General features: G+C 34.7%; 1 long non-coding RNA gene across 11 annotated transcripts in view; it reads right to left on the reverse strand.

Annotated features, from left to right (window-relative positions):
- Window positions 1-22,121, reverse strand: part of LOC124971982 (uncharacterized) — a 192,954-nt gene extending 170,833 nt beyond the window's left edge. For 9 of the 11 annotated variants that reach the window (XR_007106414.1, XR_007106415.1, XR_007106417.1 and 6 more), the window contains exon 1: window positions 21,591-22,074. This is a non-coding gene — a long non-coding RNA (uncharacterized LOC124971982). The other 2 variants (XR_007106413.1, XR_007106411.1) reach the window with 2 other exon arrangements.
- Between the last annotated feature and the right edge of the window lie 1,757 nt (window positions 22,122-23,878).

Below are 23,878 nucleotides of genomic sequence, written 5' to 3' on the forward strand. Positions count from 1 at the left end.
AGAATTTGAGTTAGATAAAATACTTAAATATAGATACCACTTTAATAGACAGCCTAAGAAAATGCATTTGGAAGGAAAAAGTATATAACTTTAAAAACCATATAATTGTAAAAGTGTCACATGTTCTTTATTCAAAAAGTGAATATAAAGTAATATTTTAAATGTCCTATATCCACACCCACCTTTACCTTTACTTCCACCCACTTCTACTCAGGGCCAACTACTATCAGCTATGTGTGTATGTCTGCAAATCAGAAATTTAGTTGATTTTCAAACCCTCTCTCTAGAAATACAGTATTTTTGAAGAGTAAAAGAATTACAAATATTCATAACTGAATAAATCTAGGCTCTCACAGACTTATCAAAACCTGGGAATTTAAATCAAAATAAGCAATAAGAAAAGATATTCCATTAGTAAAGTTATTTTAAATAAAAGCAGATATTTTTCTGATAGTACTGCTCATGCGCCAGGAAAAGAAACATTTTGCCCTGTCTGGAGCAAAATTGAAGCTACCAGATACAAAAGAGAAAGTGGTTAATGGGGCAAGTTTAAATGTCCTCAGTGTTTTCAGAGTAAACACTAGTTAAATAATATTGACAAAATTCTTTAAGAAATCTATGGCAGGCCAGTGGGAGAGTTATGAACCTAGGGACTATTCAGACCAAAAAATTAACTTTATATGTGTTAGTGCTGAAGACTATAATGAAAGACAGTAAGGAAACAAACATTGAAAGAGGAAGTTTTAATCAACATCACTTGAAGCTCCCCATACCAGATCAGGAGAAAAATTCCATCTACCCCCCACACACACCATAAATTCTTTAAATTAATTCAGAAGAAATTTTCATAACTCTGGTCAGTTATGTTATAATGTTACATGCAAAAGATCCAAGCCAACAGTCAAACACTATTGAAAAGCTATTTAAATATTCACATTATTCCTAGCAGTAGCTGCTGACCCTTTCCCATCTAGACTGAGCTAACATTTTTTACTATATTTCATTTGACAGCAACTCGACTCATTATTACAGCATTGTCTGGATATTACCCAGGCATCAGGGGATTCCTTCTTGTACAGGAATTCTTACTTTTTTAAAGTTTTAATCATGGTTACATAATACTAAAAGCTAACATTTATTGGGCACATACCACACAATAACTCCAAGATGTAAAAGATGTAGATGTCATTTTATCACCTTCTTTGTTCAAGTAAGGAAACTGAAAACCAGAGAGGATAAGCAAGTGGTAGAAACAGAATTAAAATTCATGTTCCGAGGCTAATACCCATGTATGTCTTTGGTATGTGTGATTTTTCAACTGAAATCCTTCAAAAGTTAGGAAAAATAGAAGACAATTCAAGTAAACTTAAGCAAGTGTAAACATATTACAATAATATTAATGGTCAAGATGCAAAAAGGAACTGCAGAACTGGGCTAGGAATGAACAAAAGTGGTTTTACAGAATGTTTGGTCTGGTCAGGACACTGCCATGTTAATTGCCTGAAACTCAGACAATTTCAATCTTTTTATTCCCTATGATTAAGGTTCAGCATCTAACCACTCAACATTAGATTATCTAAACTGAGTTATGTGCCTTCCTTAAAAGAATAGAATCAATAATTTAAGTAGACAACATAAGGTCAAGGAGTAGTTCTTTTTTTTTTTTTTTTATTATAAAATTGTAAACAAATGGGATAAAGAACTACTCCTTATGTTAGAAGATATACAAGCAATCAACAAACATAAGGAGTAGTTCTTTAAAAAGAAATTGGAACACCAGTAGGAAGGGGCAAAATTATGCTTGGATTGCCAAAAAGTAAGACACGTATACTATAATCTATGCTTATGAGTGCCTAGTATCTATACATCTTCTCATAGACTCTTCTAGAAAAGCCCCTATCTAAAATGATACAATAATTTTATATACAATGCAAAACAAATTTATCAGTACCAAACATCTCATCACTTTATTGAGTGCCAATTCTAAGATCAGTGGATAAAAATCCATATAACTTCCAATACATTGTTAAAATATTTCAGTATTCTTCAACCTATGAACTAGATTTAGCATCATCACAGTTGCTATCCACATTAGGGGAAATAGAGTACATATTAATTAAAATATATAGGTGTATATCCAGGACCAGGTAAAAACAAAGTCAGTCCTATAGCTGGTCTTGAGTTCATATTTAGTATTTATGACTTCTTTCTTCCACTCTTAATTTACACGTGTCCCCCTTTGTCTACCTGCACCCCAGAAGTTGGGGTTCATTGCTTAGTGGAGTACTCAAATTTAATTCACTACTCATTTGAGCCCTTGAATGTCCTGCCTGAGAAAAGTTGCATTGACTTACGTTATGGTGCTAACTCCTTAATCTAGGTTATGACTCCAAAATCTTACTCTAGTTTTATAACCATTCCAGGTACTTAGGCATTCATTCAGTATGTCACCAAGTTCCCAAAGTCGGTAATAATAGAATCAGAGTTTGTACTCAAATATTTCTAACTTCAAAATGCACACTTGTGATGCTAACCTGGTTGCTTTAAAAAAAGGAAGGAACTGGGACTGAAGGGGAAAAGGAAGTAGAGCAGCATCAGGGAGTTATTCATGTAGTAGGCCCACAATCAACAAAGGGTAGGCCTGTTGTTTTGCCAGTAAAGAGGTGATAAGCAGATAGGATAGTTGCCAAAACCAGAGTAGGGGAAGGGAGATGCAGGCTGAGACTAGCCATTGCAAAATCTCACCTTGCACAGTTAATAATTTGCAGAAACATAAAACAAATAAGTGATAGGGGTAGGAAAAATCAACTTAGATCTTGTGGCGGTGTTTCATCTTGGGTTCTGGGAAGTGTGGTGCATCACAAAGAGAGAGTAACCCTTGTTTCTCCAGCCTGAAGAAAGGGGCCATTGCATCTGAACTTGTGTACTTCTTTCCTCACTGCTTTTTTGTTCTCCATAGTATTTATCCCCATCTAGCACTTGACATAGTCTACATTTTAGTTTGCTAAAACTAAATATGAATATGTCACTAAGAGGATTTATGATACCCTCCCTTCTGAAGGAGATGTTGTTGCTCTAATATCCAGTTTCAACTTTCCAGCTGGCTTCTTGGAAACGTGTTTCCTTCTTAAAAATAGGTGAAGATTTTTGACCGTTTTTGTTTATTGCCTTCTGAAAAGCTGCTTGCAGCAAAACTAATTGCAAAAAGAGATCAGTGCTCCTGCCATTACCTTTCTGACTACTATTTCGTAGGAGGCAAGGAAAGTCCTAGTTAAAAGTAAAGGCAGATCTGGGGTTATGGCTCAGTGGTAGAACACTTGCCTGGCATGTGCAAGACACTGGGTTTGATTGTCTGCACCACATATAAATAAGTTAATTAATTAAATAAAGATCCAACTATAAATATTAAAAAAAAAGAATAGAAGCAACCCAGATGAGAATCCTGGTTTCATCTCTATATATATCATGTGCCTTTGCGAAAGTCCTTTAATGCATTGAGCCTCTATTTCCTCCTCTGTACCATGGGGATAATAGTACATTTCTAGATCAGGTTAATGCTTATCATTTTATTTTAAAAACTTTGTTGATTTTATGGCTTAATAAAGTATACATTTGTTTCAATTTCATGTAAGACTATAAGCAGTTGTTAATGGTAAGTGGTTTTCTCCACATAGTGATTTAGAGGTCCCAGCTCCTCTGTCTTATGACTCTTCTATACACTCAGATTCTGGATTGCCCTGCATCCAGCTAGGAAAATAAGGAAATATATAATGGAAAGGGAATATCTACCCCTTAATCTTCTTGACTCAGTTATTTGTGACTTGTTTTCACCAATGTAAAATGAGTGGAAGTGATTTTACATTGGCAAAAACAAGTCACAAATATCTGTCTGAATTTAAAGTCTAGGAAATAAAATCACTGGATAGGCAGCTATTTCCAGTAAAAAAATTATCCAATGGAATGGAAGACACAGGTATTTGGAGGACGGTTATTTGCGTTTGCTCCTCTGGCAACCAAATATCAAAATGTATGTTCCTTCTCACATGTGGAATACAATCCCTCCCTCCCAACGGAGATAACCCAATGTTCTATCAACTTAATACACACAGATAAAAATCCACTGGGCCCCTATTAAACTGAAAGTTAATTTATATACCTTCCCACATCCCAGATATACAATCCTGAGACAGGGATAGAAAAATCCCAGTTCAAACTCTTATTAAGAAATGGAAGAGGGCTGGGGTTGTAACTCAGTGGTAGAGTGCTTGCCTAGCACAGGTGAGATACTGGGTTCAATCCTCAGCACTACATAAAAATAAATAAATAAAAGATATTGTGTCCATCTACAACTAAAAATATTTTTAAAAGGAAATGGAAGAAAGAAAGATATACAGTGATTGCTCATCCATAGCAATAATGTAATCTTATTAGTCAGTCATGTTGAGGACATCCTGACCAGGCAGGGGGGGATCTCCTTGGTTAGTTTCTGATTCTTCTCTCTGTGGGAGATTCTCTTGTCCATTGTTCTCCATGGCCATATCACAGGTGAGTTTGGGGAGTCTGCCCTCTTTGGTTGATACATGATTTTCAACAGTGCCCTTCCTGTTAGTACAGGTATGAGGGCCATTGGATTGCTATACAATTGTGGGCTCTTTCAGAACTAGTTTGTGATTTCTTCAGCATAACAATTGCCTTAAAACACATTAACCTTTCAGGCTATTTATATTCAACCACTCCTGTATGCCTGCAATCACACCTAACATTTTTTTCTAGACACAATTATTTTCTGCCTCATTCCTTTGCTTCCTGATCCTTTTGCTCTCTCTTTTCTTTTTCTTTTTTTGTTGTAAACAAATGGGGTACAACTTGTTTCTCTGCTTGTACATGAAGTAGAGGCATACTATTTGTGTAATCATACATTTACGTAGGATAATGGCATTTGATTCATTCTGTTATTTTTCCCTTCCCGCCACCCCTCCCACCCCTCTTTTCCCTCTATACAGTCCCTCCTTCTTCCATTCTTGTCTCCCTCTCATCCCCCATTATGTATCATCATCCACTTATCATTGCTCTCTCTTTTCTTAATGGAGACCATCTGACTTAGCTGTATTGAGCAAAAAAGAAACAAACTTAATCTGATCTTTGCTGGAGGACAGTTCATCTTTTTAACTGACAAGTCTTAAGAGGCATGTTTTATTCAAATATTCTCAATTCTATTTGTTTATTTTTTCTGTTTGGAGTGAATTTTTGTATGTGGTGTGAAGTAAGGGTCCAACTTCATTTGTTTGCATATGGATACACAGTTTCCCCAGCATTGTGCATTAAACACACTATTATTGCCCATTGAATGGTCTTAGGGTCCTCATCAAAACTCAATTCACTGTAAATATATAGGTTTATTTCTTAACTCTCATTTCTATTCCTTTGATCTACATGTTAGTCAGTGCCAGCATTTATTTATTACTATAGTTTGTCATAAGTTTAGAAACTGGGATGTGTGAACACTACAACTTCATTATTTTTTTTCAGTTGTTTTGACTTTCCAAGATCTTTTACAATTACTATGCAATTTAGTACTAGCTATTCCATTTCTGTAAAAAGAGAAGTGCCTGTATAATTTTGATGGGAATTTTATTGATTTTGGAGAGTAATATCATCCTACCCCTATTAAGTCTTCTCATCCAAGAACCCAGGAAAACTTTTGACTTATTCAAGTCTTCTTTAATTTCTTTCAACAAATTTTCATAGTTTCAGTGTACAAACCTTTCATTTCCTTGGTTAAATTTATTTTTAAGAATTTCGATTTTATTATAATAATTATTGTAAATTATTTTTTAATTTCCATTGAGATTGTTTATGACTTGTAAATAGGTCTATGACTTATTTTTTTGTGTTGGATTTTTACCCAGCAACATTTCTAAACACTTATTGGCTCTAGTAGTTTTTTTATCAGATTCTTTATTTTTGTAAATATAAAATTATGTCATACAAATAGACATAGTTTACTTCTACATTTCCAACTGGTACACCATTTATTTCTTTTCCTCACCCAATTGTTTATTAAGCAATTGTTTCTTCCTCCAGTTCTGTCTTTGCCTCACATATTTTGAATGTTGTTCTTAGATGCATAATATTTATAATTGAAAGATCATCCTGATGAACTGATAATTTATCATTATATGATACCCTTATTTTTGTATTAAGTATTTTTAATACTTTTTAGTTTTATTATTTTTACAGACTGCCTTTTGATTCATTATACACAAATGGGGTACAACTTTTCATTTCTATGATTGTACACAATGTAGATTCACACCATTCATGTAATCATACATGTACATAGGGTAATGATGTCTGTCTCAGTTCACTCTTTCTTTCCCCCATCCCCTCCCACTTCGTTTCCATCTACGCAAGCCAAAGCTCCTTCATTCTTTTCTTTCCCCACCCCCGCCAGCCCCCCTCATTATGTATCATCATCCATTTATCAAAGAAAACATTCAGCCTTTGTTTTTGGGGTTTGGCTTATTTCACTCAGCATGATATTTTCCAACTCCATCCATTTACCAGCAAATGCCATAATTTTATTGTTCTTTACAACTGAATAATATTCCATTGTGTATATATACCACAGTTTCTTTATCCAGTCATCTACTGAAGGGCATCTTGTTTTGTTCCACAATCTAGTTATTGTGAATTGAGCAGCTATGAACATTGATGTGGCTGCATCAGTGTAGTATGCTAATTTTAAGTCCTTTGGGTATAGACTGAGGATTGAGATAGCTGGAAATGGTGGGTTCGCTCCAAATTTTCTGAGGAATCTCCACACTGCTTTCCAGAGTGGCTGCACCAATTTGCAACTTCACCAGCAATGTATGAGCATGCCTTTTCCCCCCACATCCACACCAACACTTATTATTGTTTATTAATGTGTTATTGATGATAACAATTCTAATTGAAGTTAGGTGAAATCTTAGGGTGATTTTAATTTGCATTACTAGAGATGATGAGCACTTCTTCATGTATTTGTTGATCACCTGTATATGTTCTGTGAAGTGTCTGCTCGGTTCCTTAATCCATTTATTGATTGGGTTCTTTGTATTCTTGGCATAAAGTTTTTCAAGTTCTTTATAAATTTTGGAGATTAGTGCTCTGTCTGAAGTATGTGTGGTAAAGTTTATCTCCAACTCTGTGGGCTCCCTTTTCAGGTTATTGATTGTTTTTCTTGCTGATAAAAAACCCTTTAATTTGAATCCATTCCATTTATTGATTCTTGCTTTTATTTCTTGAACTCTGGGGGTCTTGTAAAGGAAGTCTGGTCCTAAACTGACATGATGAAGATTTGGGCTTATTTTTCTTCTATATCATGCAGGCTCTCATGTCTAATTCATAGGTCCTTGATCCATTTTGAGTTGAGTTTTGCACAGGGTGAGAGATAGGGGTTTATTTTCATTTTACTGCATATGAATTTCCAGTTTTGCCAGCACCATTTGTTGAAGAGGCTATCTTTTCTCCATTGTATCTTTTTGGCAACTTTGTCTAGTATGAGATAACTATATTTATGTGGGTTTGTCTCTGTGTCTTCTATTCTGTACAGTTGGTCTATTTTGGTACCAATACCATGCCATTTTTGTTACTATTGCTCTATAGTAGAGTTTAAGTTTTGGTATTGTGATACATCCTGCATCACTCTTCTTGCTAAGGATTTCTTTGGTTATTATGGGTCTCTTATTTTTCCAAATGCATTTCATGATTGCTTTCTCTGTTTCTATGAAAAATGTCATTGGGATTTTAATTGGAATTGCATAAAATCTGTATAGCACCTTAGGAAGTATGGCCATTTTGATAATATTAATTCTGCCTATCCAAGAACATGGGAGATATTTCCATCTCCTAAGGTTTTCTTTAATTTCTTTATTTTGTGTTCTTTAGTTTTCATTGTAGATGTCTTTCACCTCTTTTGCTAGATTGATTCCCAAGTATTTTACTTTTTTGAGGCTATTGTGAATGGAGTTGTTTTCCTAATTTTTTTTTCAGAGAATTCATCACTTATGAATAGGAATGCATTAGATTTATGTGTCTTGATTTTATATCCCACTGTTTTGCTGAATTCATTTATTAGTTCTAAAATTTTTCTGGTGGAGTTTTTTGGATCCTTTAAATACAGAATCATGTCATCAGCAAATAGTGATAGTTTGAGTTCTTCTTTCCCTATTTGTATCCTTCTAATTTCTTTGGTCTATCTAATTGCTCTGGCTAGTATTTCAAGCAAGATGTTGAATAGTAGTAGTGAAAGAGGGCAGCCCTGTCTCGTTCCAAGTTTTAGAGGGAATGCTTTCAGTTTTTCTCCATTAAGAATGATGTTGACTGTGGGCTTAGCATAAATAGTCTTTACAATATTGTGGCATGTTCCTACTCTCCCAATTTTTTCTAGTGTTTTGAGAATAAAGGGGTGTTTTATTTTGTCAAATGCTTTATCTGCATCTATTGAAATAATCATATGATTCTTAACCTCAAATTTATTGATTTCCAGATGTTGAACCAACCTTTCATTCTGAGGATGAACCCCACTTGATCATGGTATTCTATCTTTTTAATATATTTTTTATGTAATTTGCCTGAATTTTGTCAAGGATTTTTCCATCTATGTTCATCAGAGATATTGGTCTAAAGTTTTCTTTCCTTGATGCATCTTTGTCTGCTTTTGGTATCAGAGTCATACTAGCTTCATAGAACGAGTTTGGAAGGGCTCCCTCTTTTTCTATTTCATGGAATACTTTGAGGATTATTAGTATAAGTTCTTCTTCAAAGGTCTTGAAGAACTCAGCTGAGAATTTGTCTGGTCCTAGGCTTCTCTTGGTTGGTAGACTTTTGATGGCTTCCTCTATTTCATTGCTTGAAATTAATCTGTTTAAATTGTGTATGTCCTCCTGATTCAGTTTGGCAGGATCATATGTCTCTAGAAATTTGTCAATGTCTTCGATATTTTCTATTTTGTTGGAATATAGATTTTCAAACTAATGTCTAATTATTTTATGTATTTCAATGGAGTCTGTCATGATATTTCCTTTTCATCACAAATTTTAGTAATTTGAGTTTTTTCTCTCCTCTTCATTACTGTACTAAGGGTTTATCAATTTTGTTTATTTTTTCAAAGGACCAACTTTTTGTTTTGTCAATTTTTTGAATTGTGTCTTTTATTTCAATTTAATTGATTTCAGCTCTGATTTTAATTATTTCCTGTGTTCTTCTGCTTTTGGTGTTGTTCTGTTCTGCCTTTTCTAGGTCTTTGAGATGTAATGTTAGGTCATTTATTTGTTTAGTTTTTATTCTTGAATGCACTCCATGCAGTGAATTTTCCTCTTAGTACTCCTTTCGTAGCTTCCCAGAGATTTTAATATGTTGTATCATCATTCTCATTTACCTCTAAAAATTTTTTTTATCTCCTCCTTGTGATGTTTTCTGTTATCCATACTTCAATCAATAACATAAGTCTCCAAGTGTTGGAGTAGTTTCTGATTTTTATTCTATCATTGATTTCTACATTCATTCCATTATGATATGATATAATACAAGGTATTATCTCTATTTTTTGTATTTACTAAGGGATGCTTTGTGGCATAACATATGGTCTATTTTAGAGAAGGATCCATATGCTGCTGAGGAAAAAGTGTATTCACTTGTTGTTGGATGAAATATTCTATATATTTGTCTTTTAAGTCTACATTATTGATTGTGCTATTGAGTTCTATGGTTTCTATGTTTAGTTTTTGTTTGGAAGATATATCCAGTGGTGACAGCAGTGTGATAAAGTCACCCATAATTTTTGTGTTGTGGTCTATTTGGTTAGTGGAATTGAGAAGGATTTGGTTGACATACATGGATGCACCATGGTTTGGGGCATAAATATTTATGATCATTATATCTTCCTGATTTATGGTTCCCTTAAGCAATATGAAATGTCCTTCTTTATCCCTTCTAACTTTGGCTTGAAGTCCACTTTATCTGATAGAAGGATGGAAACCCTGCTTTTTTACTGAGTCTGTGTGCATGTCTTTTCCCATCATTTCACCTTTAGTCTGTGGATGTCTTTTTCTATGAGGTAAGTCTCTTGAAGGCAGCATATTGTTGGATCTTATTTTAATCCAATCTCCCAGTATATATCTTTTGATTGATGAGTTTAGGCCATTAACATTCAGGGTTATAATTGAGATATGTCTTGTATTCCAAGTCATTTTGGCTTATTTTTGGTTTTTAACTTAACTTGGTTTGTCCTTTGATTGTCTTTAACTTTAGGGTATTTCCTCCCTTTGCCAACTTACATCATTGTTTTTCATTTCATCCTCATGGAATATTTTGCTGAGAATATTCTGTATCACAGGCTTCCTATTTTTAAATTCTTTTAACTTTTGTTTATCATGGAAGGATTTTATTTGTCATCAAATCTGAAGGTTAGTTTTCTGGGTATAAGCTTCTTGGTTGGCAAGCATGTTCTTTCAGAGCTTGAAATATATTATTCCAGGTCTTTCTAGCTTTTTTATTCTGTGCTGAGGAATCTGCTGATATCCGTATTGGTTTCTCCCTATATGTAATCTGATGCTTTCCTTTCACAGCCTTTACGATGCTATCTTTATTTTGGATGTTAGGCATTTTCATTATAATGTGCCTTGGTGTGAATCTGTTGTAATTTTGTACATTTGGTGTTCTGTAAGCCTCTTGTAGTTTATTTTACATTTTGTTCTTAAGGTTTAAGAAATTTTATGATATTATTTCATTGAATAGGTTGTTCATTCCTTTGGTCTGTATCTCTGTGCCTTCCTCTATCCTGATATTTCTTAAATTTAGTCTTTTCCTGATGTCCCATAATTCTTGCAGTTTTTCTTCATGGTTTCTTACCATCTTCTCTTTTTGGCCAACTTTATTTTTCAAGATTAAATATTTTGTCTTCTTTGTCTGAGATTCTGTCTTCCAAGTGATCTAGTCTGTTGGTGATGGTTTTCATTGAGGTTTTTATTTGGTTTATTGTTTCCTTCATTTCAAGGATTTCTGTTTGGCTTTTTTTATCAGAATCTCTATCTCTTTGTTGAAATGATCTTTTGCTTACTGCAGTTGGTATTTATTGGAATGATCATTCATTGCCTGCATTTTCTTTCTTATCTCATCCTTTGCTTCATGAATTATTTTAATTAAGTATGTTATGAACTCCTTTTCTGACATTTCTTCTACCATGCTGTCATAGGATTCTATTAATATAGAATCTTGGTTTATTTGGAACACTTCTTCCCTTGTTTTTTCATATTGTTCATGTATCTTCCCGTCTAGCAGTGCAGATCTGGGGTATTGCATTTTACCCCCTATAGGCTTATAGTGACCCTACAGGTTTCCAAAACCTCTTCTTTAAGGAGGAGATCATTACTAGCAGTACCCAGTACAGACAATATGCAGCCCTAAGCCAAATAGCTCCTATGAAGATGTTAACAGTATTGTCATAATAAACAGAGATAATGAGCTTATTATCCACAGTATAACCTGTAGATTTGAAATGAGGTCTACAGTTTCCAATGGTGGACACAGTGGATGGGGTGGGGTGTAGGATGTAACTGTTAATGGGATAATAAAAGAGTATATAGAAGTACTAGATCATAGGAAGAGTGAAAACAGAATCAAAAGATGTTGGTTGTTAGCATGAGAAAAGTGAGAAAGAAACTCTGAGGAAACAGGTAAACAAAAGGCAAATAGAGAGAGTGAGAAAAATAAAGAAATAAAAACTTAAAATTTTTCAAAAAGAAGAAAAAAATCTACACTATAACAGTTAAATGCTATTCAAACCTCCCAGTCTTCAGTAGCCTGATGAATGAGAGGAATCTGACAATGAGTTTCCAGTCTCCAGCAGGTGTCTCAGGATGGGATTGGCCCCACTTAATGATGGCAGCTTCCACTTACAGGATAATCCAAGATGGCTGCACTGGCTTCCAAACGTGTTGGCAAATGGGGAACTGCAGTGCAGGGCACAGGCTCCGAGTTTGTCATTCAGTTGGGCTGCAGATCCTGCAGGTCCTGACTGTTGTCCCAAAATGGCAGCAGCCACGTGTAACCAAATCTATAGGTACTGTCACAATGGATTTCCAGGGAACAGAGGACAGCAGGCAATCTGCTGGTGGTCTGCAGATGGTCTGCAGGCTACCAGCAGACGATCAGCAGGTGGACCTCAGGCTATGGATGATGGGTGAAAAATGTCAGGCAATTGGCAGGCAAGAAGCAGGCAAACAGGAAAATGGCTGATGATAGGCAGCAGTCAGTGAGTGATCTGCACTCAATAAGTAGGTGATATGCTGGCATACAGTGGGTGATTTTAATGGACAAATGGGGTAAACAGTAGTGGATCGATGAGCAGCAAAGATTATCTCATAGAGAAACAGATTTTCTTCTCCTGAAACCCAAGTTACAGAGCAATCAGGAACGCAGTCTCCCTCTAATCCACCATCTTAGATCTCCTTTTATAACAATTTTTTCTTAATGTTTATTTTGTTTGATAACCAGATAGCTACACTAACTCTATTTCAGTTACTGTTCACATGAAATATTTTCCTATCATATTACTTTCAAACTATTTGTGTATTTGAATCTAAAGTCATCCTCTTATGGATATCATAAGTTTTGGTAATTATTTTTTACCAATTCTGTACATTTCTGACTTCAAATTGGAGATTTTATTTCATTTTATATAGTGTAACTACTGTTAAGAAAGGACTAACGTCTGCCATTTTTCTATGATTTTAAATGTCTTTTTAGTAATTCAGTTCCTTGATTACTGAATTTTTTCTAAAATAGATCATTTTAGTTCCATGTTAATGTTTTAATATATATAAATATAGATATACCTACAAGGTCCCTTATTCAATTTCACTTATATTATATATATGCATATACATATGTATACATAAATATATATATGTAGGTATTTTCCTAGTGGTTGGGATTATACTCTACATCTTATTTTGCAACTAAGTTGAACTAGTACCAGATTATTTATAACAGTTAAAAAACGTGTTCCTCTATGTCTCTGTCCCCCACTTTATGATGTTATTGTCACAAATTACATTTTATTTTATACAGTATGTGTCCATCATTTTAAAGTTTTGTTTAAGCATTAGTCTTTTAAGTAATGTAAGAAAACACAGGAGTTGCAAACAAAAAAAAATACATAGTTAACATTGACAGGCTTTTTTAATTCCAATTTTTACTTAGATGTTGTTCTTAATTTCTGTATGTGGATTTGACTTACTTTCTGATGCCCTTTCATTTTATGCATGAAATCACATAGAACAGGCAAGTCTACTAATAGCAAACTGTCTCAGATTCTTTTTCCCTCTAAGAACATCATGATTTCTACTTCACTTTGAAGAATAGTTTGCTGGACTTAGAATTCTTTATTGAAAATTATTTTTATCATTTTGAATATGTCCACCACTTACCTCCTTCCTTCATGGTGTCTGATGAAAAATAATTTATCAGTCTTATTAAGGATCCCTTATAATTGATGAGTTGCTTATCTGTTGCTAGTTTCAGGATTCTATTTGTCCTCTGAAGATATGACTATAACATATCTCAGCAAATATCTCTTTCAGTTTATTTTATTTGGGATTCATTAAGTTTCTTAGGTGTGTGGTCATATCTTTCAAAAATGAGCAAGTTTTCAGTCCCTATTTTTGAAACTGTTCTTTACTCTCCTTTTTCTCCCTCTTCCCTTTTAAGACTCCCATTACACATCTGTTTGTACACTAATTGTGTACCATAGGACTACTGGGCTTTCTTCATTCTTATTTCTTTCTGATTCCCAATTGACCTACTGTCAAGTTTGCCAATGCTCTTCTCTGCCTTCTCAAATCTTCTACTAATTCATCTAGTGATTTTTTTCATTTAAGTTACTATATTTTTCAACTCCAGAATTTCTATTTTCCTAATTTCTATTTTTTATTGATATTCTTTAACCAGTGAGACATCATTTTGTGGCTTTCTTTCACTCCTGTCATGAAGTTTCTTTTAGCTTTTTGAACATATTTTAAATAGGTGGTAAAGATCTTTTTATAATCCTAATACCTAGATTCCACCAGGACAATTTCTATCAATTCCATTTTGTCCACACTATGATGACTATACTTTTTATTTCTTCACATGATGTGAAATTTTTGTTGATTTCAGTCATTTTGAGTATCATTATGTGGTAATGCTGGAAATCAGTTATTCTTCCATTCCTAGGCTTTGTTGCTACTGCTTGCTATATTTGTTACTATTTGTTTGCTCAGTTACTTTTTGAATTAACTTTATAAAGTATATATTTTTTATGTGGGACAAATGAAGTCTTTGCGACATTGGCTTAGTCAACTAGTAAATGTAGAGACTTCTGTATATGCCATACACACTTTTATGGAGCCTTTCTTTTTGGTAAGATTCCTAGCATTCTAAATACTAAAACAATTACTTACATATGGACTCAGTGCATGTATTGGGACTTGTCTCAAATACTTAACCAGGCTGTTACAACTCTGCTTCCATTTGCACAGAACTGAATGTCAGCCAGAGGTAGGTCTTAGGCCCTTAGGTATTTTCTGAGAACACACAAAATCACAGGCACCATTAGCACCAATGTGGACCCTTATATTTCCTCAGAGTATGTTAGAGCATTTGAAAATCTATATTCCCCAAATCAAAAAATCCATATATTTTTGTTCACTAATTTTTTGGATAGTGTTCTGTATGCTCCAACTTTTATCCATTTCTCTGAAGCAGTGACAAAGTCATTTGTCTTTAAATAACTTAAATATCTTTTTTGAATAGCCACCTCAAAAGTGAGACAGTTAGATGAAATTACCATAAAATTTTCAACCTATCTTCTAGGGAGCTACTAAATGCAACCAACCAACTACAATCCTTTGAGAAAATGTCCATTCTGTTTTCTCTGATACAAGTATCACTCCCTACAATATAAACTACTGTCTTCTAGGCCCCATTGTTCTGGGAAAAGAATAAGGGACCAATGTAATTTAAATTTTAAAAATCTATCTGTGCCTACTCAGATTCCACTATTTTTTTCTTGATTAAGAGTTATCGTTTCTGCAAGCATTTAGTTAGTCTTTGGAGAAAAGAAAAATTGTGACAGACTTTTGCTGGTTTGTTAGTTGTTTTATGGAACAATGGGCTTTTGGAGTTCTCTGTTCTGTCATTTTTCACTTGGAGTTTTTATTAACCTCTTTGCTTAAAGACTTTTTCAGTTTGAATTATTTCTATTTTGAACCTAGCAGTTGTTGGCATTTAAATTCCTGCAAGTCTACTGCTATGAACTTAGTCATGTCTCCACACATTTCATATGTTGAAGTCCTAAGCTTCAGTATGAATGTATTTGGAGATAAAGATTTAGGATGTGAATAAGTTTAAATGAGACCATTATGATGGGGTCTTAATGTAATCAGATCAGTGCCCTTATAAAAAAGAGGAAGGGAATTATATTTCTCTGTCTTCATGCACTTGCCCAGAAGAAAGACCATGTGGGGCATCAGTGAGAAGTCAGCTGTCAACAAGCCCACAAAAGAGTCTTCACCAGAAATAGATTCTACTAGAACTTATTCTTGGATTTCTGTCCTCTGGAACTGTGAGAAAAATAATTTCTGTTGTTTAAGTCACTAGTTTATGGTATTTTTATTGTGGAAGCCTGATAAGACTAATAAGATTACTAATTGTTGGATGCTATTGCTTTCTCTCTTTAAACTCAAACTAGCCAATTTTTAGCCTGTGTGCACCCAGTTTTTTGCACATCTTGCAGCAGATAACAACTAACACACATTACCAACATTCTGTTATCCAGTCTCTCCTTCTAGAGATTTGGGCTTAGAAGGTATTTGGTGTAGCTTCCAAGTTACCATATATAATAAATTCATCCAATATTTTTCCACTGTACATTTTGGGCATCCATATCTTGAGTTTTCAATGTTAGCTTCCTCATTTCATATAAATTGACCACTAAGCAAAGCTATGCTGTAAAGTTTTTCATTATAAATGAATTCCACTTCAAATGCCAGTTTCTATATTAATTATCATGGTGTTAGCTGCTGTTACAAAGGCATTCCAAAGTTTCTGTGACTTGAAACAACAAATGTTAATTTTTCACTTATGTAGCAGTTCTTTCTTGGTATTCAAAATACAAGGTAATTTTCCTTCACATGGTGACTCATAAAAAGCAAAATGTGTTTCTGGTGTTAACTGTTGGATTGAGAGATCTCTTTCATGTAACAGAAGGTATAGAAGGCACACTAGATCCATAAACTCCACGGTTCAAAGTGCCATACAACTCTGACTTATCTATGAACTACAGTAGTCTAAAGACCTGTGTTCCATGATATTTTTATGAGCTTATATAAAGTGTTTTAATTTCTTTATTAAGACTCCCAAAGAACAAGAAATAAAAGCAAGAATCAATAAATGGGATGGATTCAAACTAAAAAACTTTTTACTTAGCAAACAATCAACAATGTGAAGACAGAGCCTACAGAGTGTGAGAAAACCTTTATCATATGAATCTCAGGTAGAGCACTAATCTCCAGAACTTATAAAGAACTCAAAAAACTTTACACCAAAAATACAAAGAACCTAATCAATCAATGGGCTAAGGAACTGAGCAGACACATCACAGAAGAAGATATACAAGCAATCGACAGATACATGAAAAAAAGTTCAACATCTCTAGTAACAAGAGAGAAATATAAATCAAAACGAATCTAAGATTTCATCTCACCCCAATTAGAATGGCCGTTATCAAAAATATAGGCAACAATAGGTGTTGGCAAGGATGTGGGGGAAAAGGTACACTCATACATTGCTGATGGGATTACAAATTGGTGCAGTCACTCTGGAAAGCAGTGTGGAGATTCCTTAGAAAACATGGAATTGAAACACCATTTGACCCAGCTATCCCTCGTTGACCTATAGACAAAGGACTTAAAATAAGCACACTACAGTGATGTAGCCACATAAATGTTTATAGCAGCTCAATTCACAATAGCTAGATTGTGGTACCAACCTAGATGCCCTTCAATAGATGAATGGATAAAGAAACTGTGGTATATAAACACAATGGAATATTATTCAGCCATGAAGAAGAAGGAATTTATGGCATTTGCAGGTAAATGGATGAAGTTGGAGAATGTCATGCTAAGTGAAATGAGTCAATCTCAAAAAACCAAAGGTCAAATATTTTCTCTAATAAGTGGATGCTGATACATAACAAGGGTGGAGGAGGGGAAAAAGGAAGAATGGAGGAATGTTGGATTGTGTAGAGGGAAATGAGGGGTGGGGAGGGGCAGGGGGAAAGAAACATAATGGAATGACACAAACATCATTACCCTATATACATGTATGATTACACTAACAGTGTGACTCTTCATCATATACAACCATAGGAAGGAAATGATGTACCCTGTTTGTGTACAATGAATCAAAATGCAGTCTGTTAAAAATAAAAAAAATTTAAAAACTAAAAAGAATATAAAATATTTTAATTTTAATATATTTTTAAAAGAAGAAAAATGAACATAGTAATAATGAACATATGATAATGATTTGAACCTAGATTATATTTGTTATTTTTTTGGTACTGGGGATTAAACTCAGGGGCACCTAAACACTGAGCCACATCCCCAGCTCTTGTTTTGTATTTTATTTGGAGAGCAGATCTCACTGAATTGCTTAGGACCTTGCTAAATTGCTGAGTTTGGCTTTGAACTCATGATCCTCTTGCCTCAACCTCCCCAGCCACTGGGATTACAGGCACACACCAATGTGCCTTGTTAGATTATATTCATTTTTATACTAATCCATTCATAAAATTCAATTTTATGGAAGAAGAGGAGTATGAAGTCAAAATACCTAGAGTCCTTGCAGATAGCTTTGTGGCCCTGTTCATATTTCTGTCCATTTTTCTTCAATGGGAACCGTATTAGCTTCCTATGGCTTCTGTAACAAATTACTACAAACTCAAGGGCTTAAAATGAGAGATATTGATTTCCTTTTAGTTTTGGAAGTCAGAAATACAAAGCATATTTTCTGAGCAGAAACATAGATGCCAAAAGTGTTCCCTATCTGGAGGCACTAGAAGAGAATCAATCCCCTTGTTCTTTTCAACTTCAAGTGCAGCATACCTAGCATTCCTTGAACTACAGCCCCTTCATCCAGCCTCAGTGCCAGCAACATAGCGTCTTCAAATCTCTCTCTGACTTCATCATTACACTACCTTCTCTGTGAGCAAATATCCCATTGCCTCCCTCTTAAAGGGACACTTGTGGTTATATTTAGGATCCATCTGGATAAATCCAAGACAACCTCTCAAGATCCTTAACTTTCTTCATTAACAAAGTCCTTTTCACCATGTAAATTAAAATTAATAGGTTCCACAGATTAGGATGTTTGTAACTTTAGGGACCACTATTTAGTCTACCGTGAGTACTGATCACATTAATCCACTAAATTGCATGGGGTGGATAGAAAATGTAGTCCCTCCTTAGGTGCATTTCCCATAAATAATTCTTCACTATGGAAGTAGGAGCAGGACAGTTAGTTGTCTCTTCCCTGTTCCTCCATAAGGTTGTCATAAAAATTAATGGAGATAATATGTATAAAATGCTCAGCATAGTGCCTGCAACATAGTAAATCCTTGATATAGCGTATCAATATTTTGAGACACATACTCAATCATAAATTTACATATTTATTGATACATCTAATTTATTTTTTTCCTTTCTGCTTCCCAGTCAGGCATCTTATGCACCCCTAGGACTTGCTCACATTTATTCAGATAGCACCAACCCGATGTATATAAACCTTGGCTCTCAAGTGATTCTAGGCATCTTTAGGGAAGGTTAATCTGCTTATTTCATTCCTCACAAGGTTTAGTACCAGGTTTGTCCCATGCTATCCAGGACACTTTATTATGTGTGGATTATGTTTTTAAGAATGCAAAAATAAATTTGTACTCTGTTTGTTTTGGGTTTTTTTGGTTTGTTTTGTTTTAAATGAAAACATTTCAATAGTCTTTAAGAGTACAATTATTGATACTGGGAAATGATATTGGGCAAATTTTATTGCTAAATTTCGTGCAGGTACAAATATGTAACAACAAATCTCACCATTATATACCACTGTAATGTACCAATACAAATATGGAAAAAATATAATTATGGGCATTAGGTAAATTCAGAATGTTGGGCAATTATTACCACTCTCCTTCTCCAGAACTTTTTTATCATCCCAAATAAAAGCAATACTCATTAAACAACAATTCCCTTTTCTCATTACTACCATAACCATCTTCCTGATGTAAATTCTATTCTACCATCTGACTCAATGAGTTTGACTATTCCAGGTACCTCATATAATTGGAAGAACACAGTATTTGTTCTATTATAGATTATTTCATTTAGCATGATTTCAAAGTTCATTCCTATTATAGGATGTGTCAGAATTTCATTTTTATGACTGAATTTCATTATATGTATACACTATATTATATTTAGTCATCAATGGTATACAAGCATTTGTTTGAGCCATTGCTTTCATTTCTTTAGCATAATTAAGTTGAAGCAAAATTTCTAAGTATTTTAGTAATTCTGTTTAATATTTGAAGAAAATGACATACTGTTTTTCACAGTTTATACCATTTATTAATTCCCATCAGCAATATCCAAGATTTCATACTTCTCCACATTTTCTCCTACACATCTTTTCCATTATTTAATGTAGTAATTACCCTAATCAGTATGAAATGTTGTCTCTTTACGGTTTTGGTCTGCATTTCCCTAATAACTGATGATGTTCAGCATCTTTTCAGTTTTTCTGGCCATTTTTATATCTTCCTAGTAGAAATATTTATACAACTCATTTTCCCATATTTTAATTTGGTTATTTTTATTATTGTTGGATTGTAGAAGTTCTTTATATATTCTGGATAATAATTTCTTATCAGATATTATTTGAAAATATTTTCTACAATTCTCTGATAGTTTCTTCACTCTCTTGAGTATGTCTTTTAATACACAAAACTCTTTTCACCCAAATTACATAATCTTGCCTCAGAGGTCTATATCACTTTCTCAAACTACTTAATTAACCTTGCCTGTCAAGGGACTTGGAATTAATTTCTAAGGAAGAGATTGAAAAGCACTGTGAGGGAACTACACAAAGTCAATGAATTTGACACCCCTGAATGGAGATCATTTATCTTATTCATTAACTTGACTTTTTTGCACCAAAGAGACTTACCCCAGAGGCCAAGAAAGCATTTGTGTACTGTTTTTGGGAGGGGACAGAGCTTAGTCCTCCTGATCCAAGACCCAATCATCAATTCCAAACTCACCTTCACCCTCTTGAAGTTTGCTCTTATGTCTCAGTGTTTCTAAGGCACATGTATACATTAGTAATGGCTATAACTTAAATACATGCATCCTCAGGGCAGACTTACTGTTTCTGAAAAACCTTCATCTTTGTCTCCTTTCAGTTATGGATCTTGGACATGGCTTCCACGTAAGTACATACAATAGAGACTACCTAAAAGTTCACATCCCCAGGACAAAATATGTTTTCACAGTCCAAGAGAAACCACTGTGCCACAGTCCAGGTCCACCCACTGTAAACAGCAGTGATTAACAAATATACCAGACTTTGAAAAAAGGAACCTACAACCTGTTTCTGACCTGTCTCCTCTATCTGCCTACACCAAGTCCCAAATGAAGAGGCCAAAACAAATTCCAGATAAGTATAGTATCTAGCCTTAATTTCTAAGATGTCATCTTGGAAGTCTGAGAATTATGTGGATAAGCCATACATTCAGCATGGTATTTTATAATAGAAGAAAAAACTTAGAGAAGTGTGGAAGTGCAAGCACATGTGAATAAACTCCTAGAGACACTGGAAGCCCCACATGGCAAAGAGAATAGCTGAGACTTCATGCCCCATGGAGTTTCCTAAAACATTGAAGAAGAACCACAGGATTGAAAGAAAGGTTCAGTAGGCATCAAGACAATGTTATTAGAGGGGCCCTATGAAGGTCAGTGTGGGAATACACCAATGAAGCAAATGCCTATGGAAATGGACAGTAGCCAGTTTGGACCAGGAATATTAGTAGAAGCCAATATAGACAGATGTTCACTACCCTGGACAAGAAACTTGTCCCCTGATATCAAGTCAATGCATGAGCAAATCTTATCTTTTTTGTTAGTTAAATTATCATGAGATAGTAATAAATAGTTGGGAAAAATCTTGATATGGGTCATATAGTCAACTAAAAAGGGAGGAAATCTTAATAAATGACTAAAGAAGTTGATGTGCTATTAGAAGAGTTGAGTGGTCAAGATCAATGTTCAGTGAAGTTATAGAAAAATATAGCAAAATTTTTTTCAATTCCATAAGCTGCTTCAGATAAATGTTCACAAACTCATTACTCATGATATTAGTGAGCTCCAGAAAAATATCATATATATATATATATATATATATATATATATATGATATTGAGAGAGAGAGAGAGAGATTTTATAGAATTCACTTACATGATTGTGGAGATTGACAAGTCTGAAATCAGCAAGGCTGGAAGGATGGAGTCCCAGAAAATAGTAGATTTTGCAGTGTCAGATTCAAAGCAGTCTGGAGTCAAAATTTCTTCTTTTTTCAGATATTTCACTCCTTTTTCATAAAACTTTCAACTGAAGTATAATCCGCTTCACTCACAGTCTATTGATAGAAATGTTCATCATATTTATTAACATCTTCACAGCAACCAAAAACTGAGCCTTGTAGCCTAGCATAGTTGACACATAAAATTACACATCACAGTCATCATAACAAAGGAGAATTTTAGACAATTATGTGTGCAGAGTAGTTACCTCCCAAAATACACTAATGTTTATATTACATGATGTAGTCCATCACTTGCTCCATGACAGTGCTATGTCAGTGATCAGGGTCCCCTCTCTACAGGAAATCATACTAGACCTTTTAGCCATGTAGTCTCTGAGAATGAGGAGAAAATCTGTGACTTACATAACCTTCCAGAAGAGCCTGCTGCTATCACTAGGTCTGTAGCTGGTAGTGACTTACGTTAGTTCCTTGATAGTCTTATGAAATGGATGAACTCAAGTTAATATTAACAGTAGTATCACAGGTGCTGTTCCCGGATGACACAAGACAATCTGCCAACTTTAGGCCATTTCTTGTGCTAGGTGTTAGACACAAATGGTGACAAAGGAGACCTTGACTCAACCTTCAGAAATCCTTGTTCTGATGGAACTCAAATCAAAAGCAGTGGTTCTTACCCTGACTGTGTATAAGAACAACCTGAGGTTCTTCAAAAATACTCATGTCTGAATCTCAGCTGCAATTACTCTGATTTGGTTAAACTTTTTAATTATCTACCAGAATGGAGGGTGGTTCTGGCAGCAGGAAAGCAACCAGAAGCAGGAGAAATTAGTAGCTACAAGAATAGTCAGTGTCTACCCTGCCTCCCTTATACTTTTCCTAGGCTCCAAGTATGACTTTTCCTTTTATAAGCTGAGATTGTGGTCTGGATGTAGCTTTGCCATATCTGTAGGTTTCACACAGCAGAAACAAAATTTTGAGAGAGTAGATTCATCAATCTAAAGTCCCATTGTAATAAAGAAAACCTAGGTTCAGGAAGTCTGAATGCACTTGTATACTGGGTAGAAAAGGCAGGCTGAAGAGATCAGGACATGCCTGTGAGATGGGAAGTTTTCCCAGAGCAAGTGTGTGCCCGGGGGTGGTCTGGGATGGGAGGTGCCAGTGCAATCAGGGTCCTTGGAAGCCCTGGATGGAACGCAACAAAGCAGAAATGCAGGAGATGAGCTGGAATTGGGAGTTTGGCACATTGGAGGCCTGGATATATTCCCATGGGAAAGACCCAAGAATGAGTGCTTCTGGGCTGTTTAACACCAATACCCTTGGGGGCTACTGGCCCACCTTTTGAAAACATCTTTCTCTAATTCAATCAAAATCCTAGTGGGAGTAAAAAATATTGGAGTGAACATACATAATAAAAATGCCCAGATCTTAAGTGTACATTTTGATGAATCATCACCAGGTGCACACACCTGAACCCCATCCATCAGGAAACCACATCACCAGTGCCCAGAGATCATCTAAATATCTGTGGGACAGGTGCATTCCTCCTCTTCAACATAAGGGAAATTGGACTCCAAAAAGCCTTTAACTTGCCCTAGAAGTTTGTTCCTTGTACATTTTTCACATGCAAGAATTAACATGTGAGCATGTAAATAGATTATTAAATAGATTGTAATTAGTACTACAACAGTGGATGTCAGGGAGAAGAACCAGTGGGAACAGGGAGAAAAGAAATACTAAGTCTGCTTATGAAAATCAGGATTTGTAGCTAGGTGATAGAGCACTTGCCTAGCACATGTTAGGCACTGGATTCCTTCCTCAGCACCACATGAAAAATAAATAAATAAATAAAATAAAATAAAGGTATTGTGTCCATCTACAGCAAAAAATATTTTTAAAATATCAGGAATCACTTCACCAGAGAAGCTATATTTGAACTATGCTTTCCTTTTTTAATGTTTAAAAGACTATAGATAAGTACTGAAAATAATACGAGAACCAGATGCCAAAAATGCAGTACAGAAAATGTTTATGTATTTCCTTTATTCCTTGAAAAATAAGTAAAAATGAAATAAATTATTATAGATATGATTGAATTCCTCATTATTCTCTAACTCAATCTCATCACCATATTTTCTTCCTTAGAAGTAAGGATTAGCAAGAATTTGGTATGTATTTCTGTTTTTTTATACTTTTACTTCGT

Source organism: Sciurus carolinensis, chromosome X (assembly GCF_902686445.1).
Source record: "Sciurus carolinensis chromosome X, mSciCar1.2, whole genome shotgun sequence".
NCBI lineage: Eukaryota > Metazoa > Chordata > Mammalia > Rodentia > Sciuridae > Sciurus > Sciurus carolinensis.